This window comes from Leucoraja erinacea, unplaced genomic scaffold (genome assembly GCF_028641065.1).
Source record: "Leucoraja erinacea ecotype New England unplaced genomic scaffold, Leri_hhj_1 Leri_76S, whole genome shotgun sequence".
In the NCBI taxonomy this organism is placed as follows: Eukaryota; Metazoa; Chordata; class Chondrichthyes; order Rajiformes; family Rajidae; genus Leucoraja; species Leucoraja erinaceus.
In genome coordinates, this window is record NW_026576696.1 from 210392 (window position 1) to 235119 (window position 24728).

Consider the following 24728-nt stretch of genomic DNA (forward strand, 5'->3'; position numbering starts at 1 on the left):
TACCCACCCTTGTAACAGAAAATTGGATCTACTGTTAACAAAGTTAGACTTATGGATATTCATCTTATTCTGTTACCTAATGAAGTCCACGAGCTCCATTCTGTAATAAAGACCTTGTTTTACTGTTGGTGATCTTTGTCATTTGAGTATATAAAAACCATACCAAAGTGACACTCGTCAGATTAGCTCAGTTACACTAACTCTGCATGGCCTTCCATCTTGCTCCAACAGCATTCCAGTGGAAGGGCTTTCTTCAGCCTGGATGTCTGATTAGTGGGGTTTTACATGGATCTTTGCTGGGATATGGATATGCAAGGAATGGACGGATATGGATTATGTGTTGGTAGACGAGATGGTCTTGACATCCTGTGGACAAACATGCCTGCTCCAGTGCTGTACTCTATGTTCTTATATTGCTAAGAATTGATAGAAATACATTGCACTAGTTCAAACTTGATGTTTTCCATAATTTATCTATTGCAATGCTTTTCATTAAAAATACAATATAGCATGGAAACGGCCCTATGGCTCACCGAGTTCACGCTGACCATCGACCACCCATTCACACTAGTTCTGCTTTCCAGTTTCTCATCCACTAGCCACGTACTCAGGGCAATTTACAGAGACCAGTTAACCTACATTAGTCCTGTAGAACGAGAGTGCAGTCTTTACACCATGCATACTCTTGTGCTGTGACAGCATGCCAGATGGGGCAGGATCTGAATGGTATGGTAGTCCATAACTGGGCATCACCTGGGATAAATAGAACGCAATAGATTGGAACAGGTGGTCCAATGTGATTCACCACCTTGTACCACCAGTCCCCCTGATGCAGATACCTGCATAAGGAAGACAAAAATGCTGGAGAAATTCAGCGGGAGAGGCAGCATTTATGGAGCGAAGGAATGGGTGACGTTTCGGGTCGAGACCCTTCCTCAGACTGATGAAGGGGCAGGAAGAAGAAAGGAAGAGGCGGAGACAGTGGGCTGTGGGAGAGCTGGGGAGGGGAGGGGAAGGAGAGAAAGCAAGGACTACCTGAAATTGGAGAAGTCAATGTTCATACCGCTGGGGTGTAAACTACCCAAGCGAAATACGAGGTGCTGCTCCTCCAATTTGTGGTGGGACTCACTCTGGCCATGGAGGAGGTCCCAGGACAGAAAGGTTGGATTCCGAATGGGAGGGGGAGTTGAAGTGCTGAGCCACCGTGAGATCAGGTTGGTTAGTGCGAACTGAGCGGAGGTGTTGGGCGAAGCGATCGCCAAGCCCACGTTTGGTCTCACCGATGTAGAGCAGTGGATACCTAGAACAGTGGATGCAATAGATGAGGTTGGAGGAGGTGCAGGTGAACCTGGAGGTGAGGTAGAGTTTTTCTTAAACAGATATCTGCAAGGTGCCGTTGTGGGAAGTTCTAGAAATTAGATTCAAAATAATGAAGGAAGTGACATTTCAAAGATGGTGTGCAACTTGACCTCTAGATGGCAGCATTCCCCTGGCCTTCTAGAAGTGGAGTCACAGGTTGGATGGTGGTCTCCGAGTGACTGTAGGTGTATTGTATAGATGCATTCTGCACTGATGGAAGATATAAATATTTAGGATGGTAGATGCAATACCAAAATCAAGCAGACAAACCTCAAATGACATTGAATTTCGAGAGCTGTTGGAGCTGTATTCATCCAGGTAGTGAAGACTTGCTTCATATTCCTTACATGCCAGGTGGAGGAAGGATTTGAGTAACAATCTGCTGGAGGGGCTCAGCAGGTCAAGCAGCATGTGTTTGGAATGGTTAACATTTTAGGACCGAAAAGGCCATTTCATTCTCCCCACCCACCACGAAAGCTGCTCAACCCACCAAATTCCTTCATCAGATTGTGTTGTTCAAGATATCAGCATCTGCAGACTCGAGTCTCCAAATATTTGTGCTAGGAAGGCATGACATCAATGCAGGAATATCTAACCTGTCACTTGCTCGAGTAATCACAGTATATGTGGCTATTCCAGTCCACGTGGAGGAATAGATGGCAATTAATCTCCGCATACCAGTTCTGCCACTCAATAGGATCACGGCAAATCTTCGAAACAAAGTGCTGATGCTGGTTTGTACACAAAATGATACAAAGTGCCAGAGTAACTCAGCAGGTCAGGCAGCATCACTGGTGAACATGCAATAGGTGAGGTTTCGGGTTTAGTTGACCCAGAACATAACCTATCCATGTTCCCAGAGATACTGCCTCACCTGCTGAGTTATTCCAACACTCTGTCCTTTCAAGGCAAATCTTATTCTCAAAGTCCAATTTCTTGACATTCCTATTAGCCACTTCCCTATACTCGTCAATATCACCCCCAAGGAACTCCAATCCAAAAACACCACACATTATTAATTCTTCTTTATTAATTAAATATTCAAAGAATGTAGCAACTTTATCAAATAATTTTCCTTCTAAAAGTTATTCAAATAATCACGGTTTTATTATTTCAAGATTGTTATTTCAAGAAGTGTATAAACATAGTCTTGCCAATGCCTCCTTGTTGGATTTCATAATTTCCTTCAAACAGATAAAAGGTTAACTGAGAAAGTCTCTTCCTTTGCAGTCTCATTTTTAAGAACAGTGGTGTTAAATTTGCATTCCCCAATTCTCTGGGAACACTTCAATCAGCATCCAGAGAACGTTGGTAGATTGCAAATCAACACATCCATAATCTCTAGCCAATTCCTTCAAGACCATTAAATGCCAGTAAGAGAACTTGTCAGCCTTCAGATTCAAATTTGCCTCATACGTTTTCAAACAATGCACATTAAGTTCTCCAAAGAAGACCAAAAGTATATAGAAGCTGCCAGGTTCCTTCATCTCATCTAAAGGACAGATTGATTAGTAGGACTGGATGTTACAATCCCTAAGATTTCACTACAATTGACATTCTTGGGTATGACCACTAGGTGAATTTGCTAACAATCAGACACATCTTCAGTTGTGTATCTCAACTTCACTGGGTGTTTCGGCCTTTTATAACAAGACTCCCTCAGTCAAGGCAGGCCCACCGCAGGGTGATCAGACCTGGGTGTGTCTTGTTAGCCTCTAGATGGTCACGTGGCAGCCCAGACAGCATCTTTCCTCTTCAGTCACAGCTAATGACTGCTCCGTTCAGCGGCATTGACAGACATTTAATTGATGTATAGGAAAGAACTGCAGATGCTGGTTTCAATCGGGGCTAGACACAAAAAGCTGGAGTAACTCAGCGGAACAGGCAGCATTTCTGGAGAGATGGAATGGGTGACGTTTCGGGTCAAGACCCTTCATCAGACTGATGTCAGGGGAGTGGGCCTTTAATTTACTCCTTTATAACTACATGTACAAAAACTTACCGTCTGTTTATAAATTAGCAGCTGGCTTTCATAAAATTGAGATTTAATTTGCAAAGATTTCCCAACTCTCTGGCTTACCATAGGCCTTCTCAACAATATGTGCTTTTTATTTCAATTTAATACCATCAACTTCTTTAGCTTACCACAAATAATGAATCCTTCTGGTGAAGCTCTCCGTCTCTGGAATACCTTTTCAGATTTATGAAATCTGTTTGCCCACCCCTAATTTATCCTTTAATCTATTTTCCAGTCTAATTGAGCCAATGAAATATAAAAGCCAAGATATCAGGTTAAAACTTTATAAAAAACACCCGTTATGCTATACTTGGAGTGACTTGTACATTCCTGCTCACCACTGTATGGGAAGCATGTGCTTATGCTGGAGAGATTCACCAGGATGATGCCTGGATTAGAGGATTTCAATTCTGAGGGGGATGCTGTGCTCATTTTCCTTGGATTAATGGAGGCAGAAGGATTACCAGACAGATATATATAAAATGCCGAGACAAAGGAAGGATAGATAAAATAATATTTCCCATAGGAAAGATTTCAAAAGGAGGATACAGATTAAGGCAAAGAACAGGAATTTTACAGGGAATTTGTGGGGAAAGTTATTTTTAAACTGGTTTATATCTTGAACTTTATCTTATTCCATTTTCTCTAGCAATCACAACATTTGAGAGGATTCAAGGCGTAGAAGATAAGGACCTAATATATGCAAATGAGATGTGTAATTGGGCAAGAAAGTCAGCATGGATGTGGCGGGGTGAAGGGTCAGTTTCTCTGCTGTACAGTCCTAATTGGCTGTCTTCATAGTAATGCAAATGCCTCCTTTTAAACTTAAGACACAGGCATCAGAAGATTTGCACTGAAACTAAATTTGAAATCCAAACATAGTATGATTATTTTCCTGGATTAATATATGAAGATTAATCCCATCACACAATGGCAGATCCAAAATGCCTGCCCTTTGGTTCAATATACTGCTCGAAGAAGCCATTTGAAATCAACTAGGAATTCAACCTCAAAGCTAATTAGGATTATCCACAATTGTAGAGTCTTTCCTACAAGCACATTGATTTATAATATGTACTACATATCTAAATCTACAGATGGGGTACTGTTAAGGTCCCCATTTAACACCAATGACTTCTTAGCCTTGCCATTTCTTATCTCTAACTAAACAGGTTCAGCAAATGATCCCCGCCCCATTTCCCAGTCTCTTCCATCCATAGATAAAACTGTCTGCATGCAAATACAATTTGTTGACAGATTATATAAATGGATCGTCTCGTTAAGTAAACATTTTCCAAATAGTCATAACTAAGCCAGTTTTGGAAGCAGAGGGAGGGCAGAAATGATAAACGTTTCTTCAAGACAACATGAAATTCAAAATAAATTTCAAACTTGGCACCCAACATTGGCATTTTTTGTATGAAAAGATTAGAATAATACTAGACTAAGTGGGACCTGTTGGGTCCCATGTTCACAAGGGAGGGTTGGTCCCCCAACGCAATATTCCACCTCTCCACCAATTCCAATATTGGTGGCCAGTGGGGGGGCTTTCTGTACCACTAGTATGAATGTTGTGGGCTGAAGGGACTGTTTTCCAGGGCTAGTATGGACATTGTGGGCCGAATGGATTATTGGGCTGGCAGCTCAGTCACTCAAGCCTGGTGTGCTGGCAGCTCACTCACTCACGGCTGTTGGGCTGGCAGTTGACTCACGACTATTCCTTGTAATTCTATTTCAAGCAGAGTGCAAGGCCACCAAATTCAAGTGCAGTTTCATACCTCTTCAAGCAGAGTGCAAGGCCACCAAATTCAAGTGCAGATTAGAATAATATAGAGGCAGATATTATTATTTCATCTTGGTATCATGTTCAGCACAGATATTGTGGACTGAAGAGTCTGTTCCTGTGCTGTACATATTCAGGTCGTCAGTCTGCTCAATAAAAATAGAATTTCCAACCCAAACTCTGCAATTCTTAGTTTTTAGTGACCATAAAAATCTATTTTCTGGATGTTAACGGCTAAATATCAGTACTTCCTTTACTATAAACATGTGAAAAATATACATCTTCTAGATGTGCTGGGACGCATCCTCAGTTGTGTGATCTGGGGTCAGTAGTGGACTGTCCAGGGTGTCAGCTTGCCCGATGGCAAGTGTGCCCCTGATGAAGTGGGCCCTCTATATCAAGTGTGCCCCTGTTTTGGCCTTTGTCTCCTGGCAACCAATATTTTTAGACCCAGTCCACCACTGTCTGGGGTCATAGGGCGTTTTGAGTCTCACAACATCAGACACCTTCGCCCAGGCGACCCAGCCGGGGTTGATCAGGCCGCGACTCGCGTCTCAGCAGCAACCGCCCACGGATCAGCCATCTTAATAACTACTCTGCAGGGGTTGGGAGACTCTAGTGCGTGGAGGGACTGGACTCTGTGGGGTGAGTCCTGGCCGGGCTCCTCCTGCATCTCACCAGGTTCAAGGCCTGTGCTCTGCACCTCTGTCTCCTTCTCCGAGCATTTCATTCTCTATCATGTACCATCGAAATCTTCTCGTTTAAAGGGACCTGCTCAGTGTCTGAAAGACAAATTCCAAGTGAGAGTGCTCTTGGAGCCAGTACAGACTAGATGGGCCAAATAGTCTCCTAAACTAAGCATTGTACTCTGATCACTCTGTAAAGAACACTTCATAATATCAGAGTTCAAGGTTATTTTGGGGATAAAGGCATTTAACAGCCAAAACAAAGTGTTCATCAAGTTGTTAAATGGAAAAAGTGAGGTAATATCCTGCCAATGAATTTGACATTATTATTGCTTGCGTTATTACTCTATGGAATACTGTAACCACAGAAGTCCTGTAGCAGGGCTCAAACATGTGCAGAATCATTCTTCATAAAGCCTGCCTTCTAAGTAAATTCTCAGTATGCTGGTCCTTGGAGAGAATTGTATGTAGTTAGACCCTCCAGTCAGCTATTATTTGATTTAGGCATGACACGACTGATTAATGATCAATAGGTCATCAAATAGCTTGCCATAATCAGCATACTGCATCATTGCAATCCTTCACATCAAATGAAGGAAAACCACAGATCCATTTAGCTCAATTAACAATCCGACTCTTCTCAACCCTGCAAGGATAGAAATTAATTGATTGAAAAGGACCGAGTTGAGAACAGGAGGATCTGGATCTATGAAGCAAGTTTGTACAAGTGCAAGAAATATATTGTTCTGCTTTGCCATCCATATAACTAAAACTCTCATTGTGTGTGCACATGCGCGTCATCTGGGCACAATCTGCTTGATTCGCATTTCCTTACAAACGCTAGGCCACAGCCTTCCCATTTTCACACATTCTACTAATTTTTCCTTGCGAGGCGATAAAAGTCTTCCCGATGCATTCCCACCCATATTTCCAAACTTCTTAATCATTTAAAGTTTTAAAAACAGTCCAAAGACTTACCCTCTCGGAAAAGCCCCCAAGTTACGTCACCATGGACTCGCAAGGCAGAAGAGGGCACTCCGGGAGGGAGGGGCCACTCCAGCGCACTGCCGGCTCCCAACGCCTGGTGGCGAGGGTGGAGCTGCAGGCCCTGGAGCCGAGCCTGATGCTCGAGCTGGAGTAAGAGCTGAGCCCGGGGCTTGGGAGGGAAAGAAGCCGACGCTGGAACCAAGGACGAGCCTGGGTCCGTGGTCAGGGACGAGCCAGGAGATGAAGTCATAGCCTGCACTACAGCCCAGGCGGCAGCCGAGCTAACAGTTGGAGTCTGGAGATGAAGTCGGAGCCTACACTATAGACCAGGCAGCTGCCGGGTGGAGGAGGGAGATGGGGGTGGAGTGGAGGGAGATGCCCCATCCCTATCTAACCTCACTTCCACCCTCTCCCTCACCTCTTTGCCCTCTCCATCTCTACCCCTCTACTCTCCTCCCTCTACCCCCATCCCTCTATACCCCCATTCCCCCTCCCTCTGTACCCCCTCCCTCTCTAAACCCACCCCCCCCCCCCATCTGGGGATTGAAGAGGGAGGGTGAAGAGGAGTAGGATGGAGTGCTGGGGGATGAGGAGAAATGAGCCGTGCTTGCTCAGTTGGGAGCTACGCGCGAGTGGTGCAATATATCTGGACTTCCAGAAGGCTTTCGACAAGGTCCCACATAAGAGATTAGTATACAAACATAAAGCACATGGTATTGGGGGTTCAGTATTGATGTGGATAGAGAATTGGCTGGCAGACAGTAAGCAAAGAGTAGCAGTAAACTGGTCCTTTTCAAATTGGCAGGCAGTGACTAGTGGGGTACCGCAAGGCTCAGTGCTGGGACCCCAGCTATTTACAATATATATTAATGATTTGGACGAGGGAATTGAATGCAACATCTCCAAGTTTGCGGATGACACGAAGCTGGGGGGCAGGGTTAGCTGTGAGGAGGATGCTAGGAGGCTGCAAAGTGACTTGGATAGGCTGGGTGAGTGGGCAAACGCATGGCAGATGCAGTATAATGTGGATAAATGTGAGGTTATCCACTTTGGTGGCAAAAACAGGAAAGTAGACTATTATCTGAATGGTGGCCGATTAGGAAATGGGGAGATGCAACATGCTATATTTAAGAGGGAGTTAGATGTGGCCCTTGTGGCTAAAGGGATCAGGGGGTATGGAGAGAAGGCAGGTACAGGATACTGAGTTGGATGATCAGCCATGATCATATTTAATGGCGGTGCAGGCTCGAAGGGCCGAATGGCCTACTCCTGCACCTATTTTCTATGTTTCTAATATTTCTTTGGGGGAAACGGCTTGCATTGGGGAACGGGTGAGTGGTGGAATCTTGTGTTGTGGAGCAGACCCAACGGGTCTAGTATTAGTTAAATGCTGTTTAAATATTATTCCCCCTGCGACCGCATGGGTTTCCTCTGGGTGCTCGGTTTTCCTCCCACATTCCAAAGGTGTGGGTTTGTACATTGACCGACCACTAAATTGCCCCTAGTGTAGGGAATGGATGCAATAGTGGGATAACAGAAACTAGTTCAAAACAGGTCGATGTGGTCTTTGGGCCAAAGGGCCCGTTTTCATGATGTATCAAAAAAAACACACAAAAAAAAATTTACATGAGACCATAGCAATCTGAATCAGCATCAATTAAACTTTCATTAGAAATTAATGAATATAGAGTTCACTTAGTACAGTGAACAAAATAATTAAATTTAATACATTTTATTAGCCAAGTACGTATACATACAAGGAATGCCACCTCCAACAGGATCCCACCACTGGCCACATCTTCCCATCTCCTCCCCTTTTGGCTTTCCGCAGAGACCGCTCCCTCCGTAACTCCCTGGTCAATTCGTCCCTTCCCACCCAAACCAGCCCCTTCCCCTGGTGCTTTCCCTTGCAACCACAAGAAATGCTACACGTCGCTTTATCCTTCCCCCCCCCCCCCCCCCACCCCACCCGACTCCATCTAAGGACACAAGCAGTCTTTCCAGGTGCGGCAGAGGTACACCTAGACCTCCTCCAACCTCATATATTGCATCCGCTGCTCTAGGTGTCAGCTGCCCTACTTCAGTGAGACCAAGCGTAGGCTTGGCGATCGCTTCGCCCAACACCTTCCCTCAGTTCGCAATAACCAACCTGATCTCCCGGTGGCTCAGCACTTCAACTCCCCCTCCCATTCCGAATCTGCCCATGGAGGAGGCCCAGGAAAGAAAGGTCAGAGTGAGACCAACCGTAAATTGGAGGAGCAGCACCTCATATTTCACTTGGGCAGTCTACACCCCAGCGGTATGAACATAGACTTCTCCAATTTCAGGTAATTCTTGCTTTCTCCCACAGCCCACTGTCTCCGCCTCTTCCATTCTTCCTGCCCCCACATCAGTCTGAAGAAGGTTCTCGACCCGAAACATCACCTATCCCTTTGCTCCATAGATGCTGCCGCACCGCTGAGTTTCTCCAGCATTTTTATCTACCTAAGAATTTACCTTGGTGCTTTGCTTGCAAGTAACACTATAGGGTGATTTCACCAAAGGTCAAATGAGCGTAGATCCCCCCTCACGTGACCGAAAATTTTAACTGGAGGACATCTCTCAGTTTGGTACATGTAAGTGAATTGGGAAACACGCACTTTCCCACCCGTTAAAAACATGGAAAACGACCGATTTTTTAGCTGAAATTTTCTGTGCTAGTCGGGGTGACCGTGAAGCACAGCGATCTAAATTTTCAGGCAAAAAAAAAGATAGAAAGTGAGGTAATTACAAGAGGGAACTGAAGGTAGAAAGCGGCGGAAGTGAACAGCTGACATTTGCCATGGTGATTTTAAGATCCAAAATATCGGGAATTATCGCGTTTGCTCGCTGAATTTCATCAAAAGTAAGTTAATAATGCCTTACTTTTGATGAAATTCAGCGAGCAAACGCAATAATTTGCTTCACGGTCACCCCGACTAGCACAGAAAATTTCAGCTCAAAAATCGGCCGTTTCCCATGTTTTTAACGGGTGGGAAAGTGCGTGTTTCCCCATTCACTTACATGTACCAAACTGAGAGATGTCCTCCAGTTAAAATTTTCGGTCACGTGAGGGGGGATCAACGCTCATTTGACCTTTGGTGAAATCACCCTATATACAGTAGACAATTACAAATAAATGCCTTGCTTTTCAGTTCATGGAAATTTGCATGGAATAATTCCTCAGCTTAACTTTGATAACATATTTGGATCAACCAGCAATCTTCAAAATAAAAACAAATCTAATTTCCAAGAATTTTACATTAAAAATAGAGCATGGCACAATTTTGATATTACAACCACAAATGGAAATAATTTCAGAAAATAGGCTTGTACGGAAAATTAGACTGCAATAGTTGCCTTCAGAAAACAAATTTCCTATTAGAAATCTAGTTGATAAAGTATGAGGAAAGCTGCATTCTTCAAAGGTCATCACTGAGACACTATTGCTGTTTTTCTGCTGTTGCTGTTTGTCCAGACTTTATGTCAACATCTGCAATGTTTTGCTTTTGTTTTAACAGAGCAACAGTTATTCAATCTTAATTGGAACCTCCAAGCTTTACGTCCAAATCTTATTGGAGTAGCTCCAGTGGGTTACCTACAGCAGGGAAGCCCTGACTAACCTTTTGGGAATACTTTGGCAACAGTTACCCAATTCTGCAAGTTAAGGCAGCTATGGAAACGGAACATAGAACAGCACAGGAATAGGCCCTTCGGCACATAACGTCCGCCCTGAACACGATTCCAAGATAAACTAATTCCCTCTGCTAGCACAATCCATATCCATGTGCTTATCTAAGCCTCAAATGCCACCCTCTAAAAACTTTACCCCCATATCTCCTTTAATTTTGCCACCATTACCTTAATGGCCCTGTCCCACTGTATGAGTTCATTCAAGTGCTCTCCCGAGTTTAAAAAAATCAAACTCGTGGTAAGCACGTAGAATGAACGTAGCGGGTACATCGGAGCTTGGGGACGTATCTTAGCGGCGCGTAACGCTAATGAGAAAATATATTATAAAATTGTTCAAATGATAAGTTCTTAAGGATCTTGTGTTAAGTTGCAAGAGAAGGGTTTGGAGTTGGGGCTTTCAGAAATACATGCCTCCACAAAGAAATAAAGAACAAAGAACACACACAGGAGAACAGATGGCTTATCATAAACATGGAAAGGGTGATCTGGATAGGCATATCTATTCTTTATTGCTTTGGAGCAACAATCATGTTGTGAGAAGGTGTAGTTGGTTTAGGTTGGTGTTTATAATAGAGATTGTTGATGGGTCTTTCTCCATGACATGGGCACCATCCTTCTTCCTTTGTGACACATCTCAGAGTTTGGCTGTGTCATCTAAGGCGATTTATGATTGTCTATGTTGGATTGTAGGCACCAAGGGTAGATACTATTCTGTGAGATGGTTTGTGCTGTTTAGATGTGTTTATGTTGGGATAAAAGATAAGGCATAGATGATGGTTGTGTGACCTTTGCAAAAGGATTTCTTATGTGTATAAAAAACTGAGAAAGTAACTCTGTTTTAATCTAAGCCAAACGATTGGGGTCTGCATATAGTAATCTTCTATTTGCTGTGTGGAATGCTATTCGTGGGGGGGTCGTAAAGAGACCTTACATTCCTTTCCTCCACTGATAGTAGGAGGTTGTAATTCAGAATGAAACTAGACCCGAGCTTGGAAGGAGGAATTATAATTTATCAAGTGTGACAAGTATATGGCCTTTGTGAGCTTGGAGGTGGGAATTGTGTGATTAGAACTTTGTCTTTACCACTTTGTAAGAATGGGGTAAAACTCATCTTTAATCTTTGTAATCCATAAGTAACTGTATTTTAACTAAGTGGTTGTAAGGAAATTAATTGTGAAGTGTATTGTGTTTAATTATGATTGTAAGTATTTAGACTTTGGTTAAATCTGAAGTTTTAGAAATAACTTTCTTTTCCAAAAGTGAAAATATGTTTTGTATGTATGTGTTGTGTGATTGCTATATTATGTGTATATTCTGAGAAGTATTCTGTGAGAATTAGTTTTATCTGTGGTTTTACTTTAATGAAATAAAGTGATTTTGAGCAAAGAGGTTGAAGAAACCACAGAGGGGATGAAGGTTGTAAAGGGGCTGGAAAAGGGAAAATCATGTGACTATACGTGTTGTCAATCAATAAATCCTTTCCATGTTGTCAATCAATGGAAAGGATTTAGTTGATTGGTTAATGCAAATAAGTTAAATGTATGGTAAACCATAATGATTGGTTAATAGTTTGCCACTCCTTTTGTACTATCCTTGTCTTTTACCTATATAATGTGTTACATTTATGCCAAAGTTGTGGTTCTTTCAACCTGCCCCAGAGTTTCTAACTCTGTGTTGGAAGGTTTAAAGAATTATCCAGCGCTGTCAGAATAAAGAATCGATTCCAGCAACAAGGGTTTGAATCAAGTTTTCTTGAATTAGACTGGCAAAAAGAACTCATTTTAACATTTGGTGTCAGAAGTGGGATTCAGACGGTTCACCGACAACACGAGGAACGAAAATAAGCGTTAAACTGCGCACTGATTGGACCAGAGGAATTGGCCAAGCAGAAGTGAGTAGTTAAACACCACTCTGTTTTCCTCTTCTCCGTATATCGCTGCGTAGTCGACCCTTCGTTCTTGTGTTGAACGGGATCCAGACAGAATCAGGTCAGTCTAACAAACCTTGTTGATTGGTAAGATTGGTCATTAGGAATGATCAAAGGTGAACAGACTCGTCCATTAGGAATGGGGAGTCTTAGTCATTGGGAATGCTCCATTAGGAATGGAGAAACTTGGTCATTAGGAATGATCAAAGGTGATGGGAATGCTCCATTAGGAATGGAGAAACTTGGTCATTAGGAATGATCAAAGGTAAATGCCGGCTGAACTGGATAAATTTATCCTGACCATTTGGAATGGCAGGAGATAGTGATTTGGAAACAGGGTCAGCTAAACACTGACAGTGCTAAATTTATCCTGACCATTTGGAATGGCAGGAGATAGTTAGAAAGATTTGGAAACAGGGTCGGCTAATCACTGACAGTGCTAAATTAATCTCGACCATTTGGAATGGTGCGAAGTAATTAAAAACAATTGAATTCGGATCCAGTGAAAATAAGAAATAGTAAAACGTTAACGTAATTATTATATTGTTATAAGAATATTAATACTGTGTATAGATTAAATTGGTTGTGAATATAGTACTGATCAGTGTGATAAATATATTAATTGTGATAAGTGAATTAAGATGGGTAATCACTTAGATAACACCAAGAGTTCTAGCAGCCCATTGCAGATTTTATGTGACAAATATCCTGAAAGTTCTCAGCAATTCCGAGAATTATCAGGGGCATTAAATCAGAAATTAGGTAACAAACAATGGCCTCTGGGGGGGTCCTAGAAATCCAGATCTGGTAAAAACAAGCCCAAGAATTAATATGGAAAAGAAATGCGAATAAAAAGAGTAAAAATTGATTGAATTATGGCGAAATTGGCGTGAGGAGGAATTAGATATAAATTTAATGTTGAGGTAATGAGACGAGAGTGTGCACACGAAAGGACTAGAGGACAGGAGAGAGAAGGAAAAAGGTTTTAAAAAAAAGGGACTGCGCAGTTTAAATGGTTGGCCTTCAATTAGCAGAGGGAGACGAAAGGGAGGTATGGGAAAATCAGAAAAGTCTGAGCCCCAGTCAGTGGCGACAGGAATTTAACCAAATTTACCTAGGACAGGATCAGAAATCGATAGTGCACCAAGCCCAGGCACCAAAAAAAAATTGGAGAAGCCCCAGTTTAGACTCTGTAGCATGGCATACATGGTCACAGTCTAGAGACCAGGAGCAAGAAGGACGAGAGGAAAGGAGGTCACACAGTTGGGACTATAAAAGGGAGCACTTGGCTGAGAAAACCACACCCCAGAAGCAACAAGGGAAGGTGCTGAAATAGACGGAATAAGAAAGCATCTTCCAGGCGCCAATATTCCGTCAGAACGGTCCCTAACCCCAGAGCCCTTATACCTCCTCCACCCAACCAACAAGATTATGGCGAAACAGGCATGAATAATGTATGGCTGCCGTGGAAGCCAAATGAGATGATGGCAATTTTGTTGGGAGTGCCTAAGAAACGGAATCCACAAGCTTTCATTGAATTTTTAAGAACAACGATATCTGTATATCACGCTGATTCCCGAGAATTATGGGTACTAGTTCAGCAAGTTTTAACAGCGATTGAGTATACCAGATTCTTGGTTCATTTAACCTAGAACAACCATGCAGCCCTAGCGGTGGCGCACCCAGGGGCAGGTAACAATGAGCATCGATTACAGCTTATGCTGGCAGCCGTGTGCCTCACTCTCCAGCAGCCAATCGATATATCAAAGGTTTTGGATATGAAATCAGGGGAAGGAGAGGCTGCAGAAGATTTTCTGGGAAGGTTTAAAAAACCCATCTACGGCAACCAGTCAGGTGACACTCAGTATCAGCAAGGAAATGACTGGCCACGGTTTTGTGCTATGGTTATGAACTGTTTGCCTTCCAGCGTTGCAATGGGTATTTAAACCAATAATATGGACTGGTCAGAGTCTTCATCAGCCCGCATGTCAAGAGCTGTGAGAGCCTTTTGGAAAGACTGTCCTATTGGAGACAGTGAAGCCCAGGTAAAGGTAAAAACGAATATGTGATGAGAGAAACGAGAGAATTTCCACCAGTGACTGTCCCTGACTGAATGGGCTAACAAATCTGGATGTTACCCTGTTTACGGATGGCAGCTCATCCATTGTTGAAAAGGGAGAATGGTTGTCAGGCAGTGATTGTTAATCAGGAGGGAACGACCATTGAAGCAGCATCTTTTGAGGCTCCCTTCTAAGCCCAGCTAGCCGAACTATTTGCGTTGACTAGAGCCTGCACCCTGGCCGAAGAACTATCTGCAAATATTTACACGGACTGCCAATATCCTTTTCGAGTGGTTCCTGATATGGACAATTATGGAAGAATCGGGGGTTTCTAACCTCTTCAGGGACAGTGATATCTCACAAAAATGGTTTCTAATTTGCTACAGGCCATTCAGTTACCCGGTCAGCATGCTGGTGCCAACGTTAAAGTCCATACTATAGGTTAAAACCCCAGAGACATAGGAAATTGCCTTGCCGACGATGCGGCTAAGAAAGCTTTTAGGAGTCACCAAATTGTTGGGCCCCACATGATGAGGCAGACTAAAAATTATACTAGGAATAAGTCTCCCTCGAAAAAAGGAATGCCAACCATCCAAGAAGTACTTTAAATATAGGAGGACGCTCCTGCAAAGGTAGAACAGCTGTGGCAGGACCAGGGTTGTCTGTACGATCCTGTCACTAGCTTATGGGTTACGCCTGGCGGACAGACTTGCAGGTCTGACGAGCTTGCGTTGTGGGTTATTGAATTTGTACACTTTGCAACACATTGTGGGGCCAATGCTGTAAGTGATATGCTTTTAGAGACCTGGTGGCATCTGAAACTTCTGACTTGTCCCGGCGTATCAGCCAGCGATGTCTGATTTGCTAGCAGCATAATCCAGGTGAAGGCTTGCCCTGTGAACCAGATTCCTTTACCAGCAGGTCCCTTTGAGACCTTTCAAATGGACTACATTGAGTTGGAAAGATGTCAGTGTTATAAGTATGTTTTTGTAATTATTTGTGTTTTTAGTAAATGAAAAATTAGTGTAAACGCCTCTCATGTGTGTGGTAGCATTATGTTTTTGAATTAATGCTGAAGTTAAGTCTTTTATTTGTTGTAAATCACATGTTATAAGTGTAGGTGTGTGTCGCTTTAAAAAAACTGTAAGCAGGAGGGTGAAGTTTTTTTACAGCTACCCTCGGCTGTGAATTTAACCTCTCAATTTAAAAGGGGAAATAAGTTGATTGCTGAAACACAACCAGCTTTAATGGTTTGTTTAGATAACCATTCTGGTTGGAGAAGGGTAATAAATCAATGGAGCCAGGGAAGAAGGCAACTGACTGATAATGGGTTAATCATGAGTTAAATTGATATTTTGCTAAATCACTGGAATATAACATATTTGATCACTCCTGTTTGACAGAAAAATTGAAAGTTTGTTGGGTTTATTTTAATCCGTTGTATTTTACCTGTTTTTAAGATGCAAATAGTATTATGTGACAATCCAGCTGAGATTTCAAAGTGGATTGATTGGATTGTTTGCTGAAATTTTCAGAAACAGACAGTGTATTGGATAGTATGGAGAACTATAGAAGATGGGCATAATAAGAATACAGACCACTCCATCTGGTACAGCAAGAATAACGCCTGTGGAAATCCTATGTATTAACTTTCACCTGTGCTTTGCGAACTACTTATTTACAGGTCAGGGTTGCATATGGTGTGGCGCCAGCACTCAAAGTTCCATCTAATACTGAGCCAGGTTGCTATGTGCTGATCAGGAACTGGACGCGTAAGCACTTGGACCCACGTTGGGATGGAATCTCACCACTCCGACCGCTGCCAAGGTCGAGGGTCGTGCTGCATGGGTTCACCTGCACCACTGCAAATTGATTGGGGAGCCCAATCAAAAGGGGGAAAAGAGTAATTTTATTTTCAACTCAAGAGTTTTTAGTTTTTACATTTCTGCTTTGTTTGGGAGTTGTATCATTATAAGTTTAGTTGTATTATTATAAGTTTAATTTTGAAACCTTATTTTGCCATATGGTTAAGAATATGCGACTGATTACTGGACTGACTGACTGAAGGACGTTTAAATTGAGTAAATAGTTGTTTAAGCTAATTAAGTAAGAAATGAGTTTTTGTGAGCCTTTGCTTATTCCAGATAGATTAAAATGAGGCGATTTATCCTGCTCTGCATCCTGATGTTACAACAGATGGAGGGAAATTAAGGAAAAATTTGACGATATGTCCTGGGACAATTAAGCAGAATCTTTCACCTCTGCAAAGGAGATGTGGTACAGTGCAATGGCCCGGATGCCTTTGGAATCTGAAATGTCACCAAGATTGACTAATGCAATGGGATACTGCGTCAGCCTGATCGACAGGTAGACTTAGATAACCGACACCCTGTGGGAATTACCCTATTGGTTTCGAGGGTGCAAGTTTGACTTTTTCTGCAGACGGAATCTCTTGGAAGAAAACTCGGCAAAGGGACATATGTATGATGGACTATGCTATCGAGAAGCATTAGAGGTATCTTTGGTTACAGAAGAAAGGACATGGGCAAAAGAGACAGTAAAAATGGGCATTGGAAGAAAGAGACTCTACCATGTTTGGACGAGCCCATAATGAATTATTTGGTGAAGGGCAAGTTGTGTGTTACCCTGCTATGACATCTGTTGTTAACCTATTTATAGTATCTCCCGAGTGGGGAAGGATTGAACGATTAGTAAAATGTAAAGATGAGAAGCCATTTCCGGTGGAAACTGTCACCATCCCTAATGACGAGTCCTTAGCCCCACTAGCTAACTGTTTGCCACTACCTCGTGACAATGAGCATTCTTACCAGGGTTGTGAGGATACACAATGTACAATTTTGGTCGCCTAACTATAGGAAGGATGTCAACAAAATAGAGAGAGTACAGAGAAGTTTAGGGGTAACATGCGAGGAAACCTCTTTACTCGGAGAGTGGTAGCTGTGTGGAATGAGCTTCCAGTGGAAGTGGTGGAGGCAGGTTCGATGTTATCATTTAAAAATAAATTGTATAGCTATTTGGACGGGAAAAGAATGGAGGGTTATGGTCTGAGTACAGGTAACTGGGACTAGGAGAATAAGTGTTCGGCAGGGACTAGATGGGACGAGATGGCCTGTTTCTGTGCTGTAATTGTTATATGGTTATAGAATTAGATCATTGGTATGGCCATATGAGCAGCAATAGTGGTTTTGTGTTTGTTCATGGGAATTGCTATTGTTAGATGTATTAGTGCTAGACTAATGACAGCCTTGGGTAATGTGGAAACTGGTGAGAAGATATTATTGCAACATCTAGAAGAAGAAATTCCAATGTTGAAGGATGAGGATGTTGAAAGGATGGTAAATGCGCAGGTTGAAAAAGAATTGTTAGCAGATAAATGTATTAGAATGAATAAATTGGAGATGGACTAGTGGTATGAAGCCTAGAATAGTTGAGAACCCTAAGGGCTAGGGTTTGAAGCATAGCAGAGAAGTAGGGAACAGCATTGGTGTCAACAAGCCAACCTGCCGACCTACGTGGTCCGGGTTTTGGGGGCTATAAAGCATCCGAGGTTAGGTATAAACTTGGATGACTAATAAGCCAATGCTGATGAATTTCTGTTGTGTTATTATCCTATTAGTGGTCATAATATGACCAGAAGAGGGAATGAGAAAATATATTATAAAATTGTTCAAATGATAAGTTCTTAAGGATCTTGTGTTAAGTTGCAAGAGAAGGGTTTGGAGTTGGGGCTTTCAGAAATACATGCCTCCACAAAGAAATAAAGAACAAAGAACACACACAGGAGAACAGATGGCTTATCATAAACATGGAAAGGGTGATCTGGATAGGCATATCTATTCTTTATTGCTTTGGAGCAACAATCATGTTGTGAGAAGGTGTAGTTGGTTTAGGTTGGTGTTTATAATAGAGATTGTTGATGGGTCTTTCTCCATGACATGGGCACCATCCTTCTTCCTTTGTGACACATCTCAGAGTTTGGCTGTGTCATCTAAGGCGATTTATGATTGTCTATGTTGGATTGTAGGCACCAAGGGTAGATACTATTCTGTGAGATGGTTTGTGCTGTTTAGATGTGTTTATGTTGGGATAAAAGATAAGGCATAGATGATGGTTGTGTGACCTTTGCAAAAGGATTTCTTATGTGTATAAAAAACTGAGAAAGTAACTCTGTTTTAATCTAAGCCAAACGATTGGGGGCTGCATATAGTAATCTTCTATTTGCTGTGTGGAATGCTATTCGTGGGGGGGTTGTAAAGAGACCTTACATTCCTTTCCTCCACTGATAGTAGGAGGTTGTAATTCAGAATGAAACTAGACCCGAGCTTGGAAGGAGGAATTATAATTTATCAAGTGTGACAAGTATATGGCCTTTGTGAGCTTGGAGGTGGGAATTGTGTGATTAGAACTTTGTCTTTACCACTTTGTAAGAATGGGGTAAAACTCATCTTTAATCTTTGTAATCCATAAGTAACTGTATTTTAACTAAGTGGTTGTAAGGAAATTAATTGTGAAGTGTATTGTGTTTAATTATGATTGTAAGTATTTAGACTTTGGTTAAATCTGAAGTTTTAGAAATAACTTTCTTTTCCAAAAGTGAAAATATGTTTTGTATGTATGTGTTGTGTGATTGCTATATTATGTGTATATTATGAGAAGTATTCTGTGAGAATTAGTTTTATATGTGGTTTTACTTTAATGAAATAAAATGATTTTGAGCAAAGAGGTTGAAGAAACCACAGAGGGGAAGAAGGTTGTAAAGGGGCTGGAAAAGGGAAAATCATGTGACTATACGTGTTGTCAATCAATGGAAAGGATTTAGTTGATTGGTTAATGCAAATAAGTTAAATGTATGGTAAACCATAATGATTGGTTAATAGTTTGCCACTCCTTTTGTACTATCCTTGTCTTTTACCTATATAATGTGTTACATTTATGCCAAAGTTGTGGTTCTTTCAACCTGCCCCAGAGTTTCTAACTCTGTGTTGGAAGGTTTAAAGAATTATCCAGCGCTGTCAGAATAAAGAATCGATTCCAGCAACAAGGGTTTGAATCAAGTTTTCTTGAATTAGACTGGCAAAAAGAACTCATTTTAACACTAACGGCAGGTACTCGGGAAATGCGGTAAGCTCGGGAAGACTCGTGAAGATTTTTCAACATGTTGAAAAATTTCACGAGAGCCCCGAGGACCGACGAGCAGCCATTACCGTAAATCTCAGAATTTGAATCTGGCCAAACTCGGGAGAACTCTTTGAATGGACTCGTACAGTGGAACAGGGCTTTAAAGCTATGCCGCTAGACCGATATCGGGGGGGGGGGGGGGGGGGGGGGGGGGGGGGAGAGAAAGGAAGGAGTTCTAACCGTCCACTATTTTATAGACCACGTCTCCAAACTTGTGGAACTGGGTCAGCACTCCCCTCTGCAACTGGAACCTTAACTTCCCGACCACAGACTAATGACGAATCATCCTATATGATAATCCTCACTCAGCCATCTAATATACTCCTTGTACACACAACTCTGGAACTAAACCAGTCACATTGAAGCAATAGCCAAGAAAGCATACCGATTCCTCACTATGCCTTCTAAGGAAATAAAGTTCAGCATGTCCACCAACCCTCACCAACGTTTACAGATGCACCATAGAAAGCATTTTATCAGGATGCATCACAGCTTGGTTTGGCAAACAGTTCCATCCAAGACCACATGAAATTACAGAGTTGTGGATGTAGCCCCGACCATTATGCAAACCAATCTCCCTTCCACTTACTATCTACACCACACTGCCTCGGCAAGGTCACCAGCATAATCATAGACTGGTCTCACCCTTGTCACTCCCTCTTCACCCCTCTCCCATCAAGCAAGACGTACAGAAGTTTAAAAACACATACCTCTAGATTCAGTGGCAGTTTCTTCCCAGCTATGAGGCAACTCAACTGTCCTCTCATCAGCCAGGGTGCAGCTTGACCTCCCATCTACCTCCGAGAACTTAGAGGCATCTTTAACCGGACTTTATCTTGCACTAAATATTTTATCCTTATCTGTACACTGTAAACAGATTGATTGCAATCATGCATTAACCTTTGTATGACTGGATAGGACATGACAAAAGCTTATCACTGGAACCTTCGTACACTTAACAATAATAGACCAAACTAATCTCAGAAAGACAAAAAGCTGAAGGAACTCAGCAGGCCAGGTAGCATCTCTAGAGAAAAGGAATGGTGAAGTTTCAGGTTGAGACCCTTCTTCAGACTACTCAATCATCTCTCCTAAACTTCTGGGCATTTCTTAAAAAAACAATCCAAGTCTGTCCAGGGAAAGGGGTATGTGTGTGCGCGCGTGCGTGTGTTCGGGGAGTGGGGGTGGATTTTAATAGTGCAAGAGGTCCTGACAAAAGTGGATTGGGAGCGGACGCATTTTACCTCCAAGGAATATTTTAGAGAGAAAGACATCAGGGCCACATGTTCCGGTACGGGTTAAACAAAAAGATGGCAAAACTAGGTAGACCCGAGTGGGTAGTGCGAGTCTAAGATCATAGGGCACAGGCTCAGAAAGGACACATCTTTGGAAAGGAGATAAGGAATTTATTTCGTCGGAGGGTGGCAAATTTGTGGAATACATTGCCACAGAAGGTTGTGGAGGCCAAGTAATTGGGTTTTTTTTTAATGCAGAGATTGACAGGAGGAGAATGGGGTTGAGAGGGAGAGATAAATCAGCTGCGAACGAATGGCGGAGTAGACTTGGTGGACTGAATGTACTAATTCTGCTCCTAAGACATGAACTTAAGGAGAACTTAGAATTGGGAGTCTGATGCAAAGACAGGAAGAGATGGGAATACTTGGGTCATCCAGAATTAAATGTTTCAGATCAATGATTCCATCTGAAAAGTCAACTTCTCATGGTTGATAAGTAAATCTGTGGATTCCTTCCACAGATGATCCTCGATTTTTCAGCTTTTTCTAGAAAACCAACATATGGACTTTAATATTATTTGCTTCATTCAAGCAGAGATAATTTAAAGTCTTCTGCTGCACTGACTACCACATTCTTAAAATTCCAAATGCAATGGAATTATTGAATTATAAAATGCTGTGTTGCCTTGAGCTAGTCCCAGGTGGTATCACTGCTATTATTACACCAAAAAGTACACTTAGGATACATGTAGTACACATGCAGGTAGAGGGGATTAGTTTAACTTGACACCATGATTAGCACAGACATTTTGGGTTGAATGACCTGTTCCTGCGCTATACAGTTGTTTGTTCTTCAGATGGTTGAGATCCCACTGAAAATTCCTATCCATAGCGTCATCATAACAAAAAGTAGCTCAAGTCTGTAATTTTCATTTCCACATCCATTTGAAGACAATTCTGCTCTGATGAAAACATTCTTCACGGGATGCAGACTTTGCCGGCATTTATTCTCCCATCCCTATTACATGCACAATTTCCCTTGAACCAAGATAGTGCAGGGTCAAGCACGTGCATATGTACACCCACCAAACGAGGCACGGATAGCAGATTCCCTTCCCCATAGTGGCATTAGTGTTGTGAAATACCAGTCCAAATTCAAATGTTTTCAGGGTATATTTTGGAACAGTCAAGATATGTTGTTGTTAAATGGTGCCAAATTAGAAATAATGCACTGTGACATAGTAACTAAGTGCAAATAAGCATTCATAACATGTTAAATAGTGAATAGCTGGAAGTATTTTGTAAAACTGCAACATAATCCTTGGTTTCTAATGGAATCATAAAACGAGACAATTAAAAGCGAAATAACCCATCCAGCAAGGCATTCATTGTTTGTTATTCAAATTTAGCCCAAAAATACATCAGAGAAAATAACTGCAACAGAAGATACTCAAATCTGGAGAGAAAAATAATGGGTCCTGAGAGACAAGGTATTGAAAGATAATGTCTAATGTACTAAAACAGACAACTAATTGCCATACCTGCTTGTAAATAATTAACGAGCCATTTATAAATGTTAGCGTATACTATTAACAAAGTAATCATTCATTAGTACATTATTTCTGTTGCAACCATAATGAGTTTTACAATGTTGATCAGTGTTAAATTGAATACGTTGATTAGTTATTTCTCATGGAAATTTCTAATTTCTGTAGTACGAGTTGCAAACATTTTAATCTACAATTTGAAACCATCAATGCGAGTGCACTATATAGCTGCATTGTAGCTAAATTAGTAATCCAGAAGCAAATTCAAATCCCACATAACTAGTTGGAAAGCCTTAATATCATATTCATAGATCAAACCAATCTCCCATCCATGGAGTCCATCTACATTCAGGCTGCCTCTACAAAACCAACCAGCATAATCAAGGTCGAGTCTCACCCCGGACACTCTCCTCTCCCATCAGGCATGAGATACAGAAGTACGAAAATGCACACCTCCAGAATCAGGGATAACTTATTACCAGTTGTTATCAGGCAACCGGATCATCCTTCCCACAACCTCAGAGCTTTTATGACCCATCTAACTCATTGGAGATCCTCCAACTATTAGGGTTTACTTTGCACCAAATGTTGTTGCCTTTTTCCTGTATCTGTACTCTGTGGACAGCTTGATTGTAGTCTTTCCACTGACTGGACAGCATGTAACAAAAGAGCTTACTGTACCTCTGTACTTATGACAAATCATTGTACTCTTGGTTACCATCACCATTGCCACAAGACCCATTCACAACATCCAGCAATTTGTCTGCTCTTTAATCTCCAGACAACACGGGGAATTGAGCCCCACTGCCAATCCACATTCCCACATTCCCTCCTCGTCCCTACATCTTCCAAAAGAGAGTTCGGTATTCCGAAAAACACAAGGAATCATGGGATTTGTCAAAGGTCAAACTCTATAAATAAAAATCGAACAAAGCGCTGTAGATGCAGTAAGTATAGTTTGGGTCAGATTGTCTTTTTTCAAGCTTGTATTTAACATAGAAACATAGAAATTAGGTGCAGGAGTAGGCCATTCGGCCCTTCGAGCCTGCACCGCCATTCAATATGATCATGGCTGATCATCCAACTCAGTATCCCGTACCTGCCTTCTCTCCATACCCCCTGATCCCCTTAGCCACAAGGGCCACATCTAACTCCCTCTTAAATATAGCCAATGAACTGGCCTTAACTACCCTCTGTGGCAGAGAGTTCCAGAGATTCACCACTCTGTGTGTGAAAAAAGTTCTTATCTCGGTTTTAAAGGATTTCCCCCTTATCCTTAAGCTGTGACCCCTTGTCCTGGACTTCCCTAACATCGGGAACAATCTTCTTGCATCTAGCCTGTCCAACCCCTTAAGAATTTTTGTAAGTTTCTATAAGATCCCCTCTCATTCTCCTAAATTCTAGAGAGTATAAACCAAGTCTATCCAGTCTTTCTTCATAAGACAGTCCTGACATCCCAGGAATCAGTCTGGTGAACCGTCTCTGCACTCCCTCTATGGCAATAATGTCCTTCCTCAGATTTGGAGACCAAAACTGTACGCAATACTCCAGGTGTGGTCTCACCAAGACCCTGTACAACTGAATTTGTCATGGCTGACTCAAATTATGAACGAAGCATTGACTATATAAACTGCAAATTCTTATCTTTATTCATGATTTATGTGTAAAAATATATGTAATCTGAGGAACGGGGTGCCAGGTAGCGGGATGTAATAGCATGATAGAGGGGGCAGACGCGAGTGGGAGAAGGGGGGGGGGAGGAGGGGGGGAGGGGGGGGGGGGGGAAGGAGGAGAGAAGACTGGACGAGCAGAGAGACATTCTCGGCAGCTGCACACAGAGCTGCGCCTCATCTGCAGCCAGGATTGAACCCGGGCCCCCAGTGCCCCCATCCCCGCCCATGGGGTGGCCACAAAGGTCCAGACAAATGGGACACTGCAGCGTGGAGAAGTGGCGCCAACCCCAGCTCAACTCCGCCTCTCACTCCAGGCCAACCAACAGCCCTGGACCGATGACACCAGCAGCCTCAGGCCCATAGCCAGCACGGAGAAGTGCTGCCAAACCCAGCCCCGTTCCAACTCCAGAGGAACCCGCTCCCAGATACTGCCAGTTCGCCCACGGCCTGGCCAAGCTGCGCTCCCTCAGCTGCCACCCCAAGTACAAGACGGAGGACCTGGAGTTGGAGCTGGCCCGGGTTTGTGGGGGCTGTTATACCCTAG

At 42.5% G+C, this 24728-nt stretch overlaps 1 protein-coding gene and 1 long non-coding RNA gene across 2 annotated transcripts in view; one reads left to right on the plus strand and one right to left on the minus strand.

The window, feature by feature from the left end:
• LOC129694711 (sodium/calcium exchanger 1-like) overlaps nucleotides 1-24728 on the minus strand; it is a 253571-nt gene that overhangs the window by 151989 nt on the left and 76854 nt on the right.
• Nucleotides 12035-19592, plus strand: LOC129694712 (uncharacterized). Its single transcript, XR_008723036.1, has 2 exons — nucleotides 12035-12679; nucleotides 12736-19592. It is a non-coding gene; the product is annotated as an uncharacterized LOC129694712 (long non-coding RNA).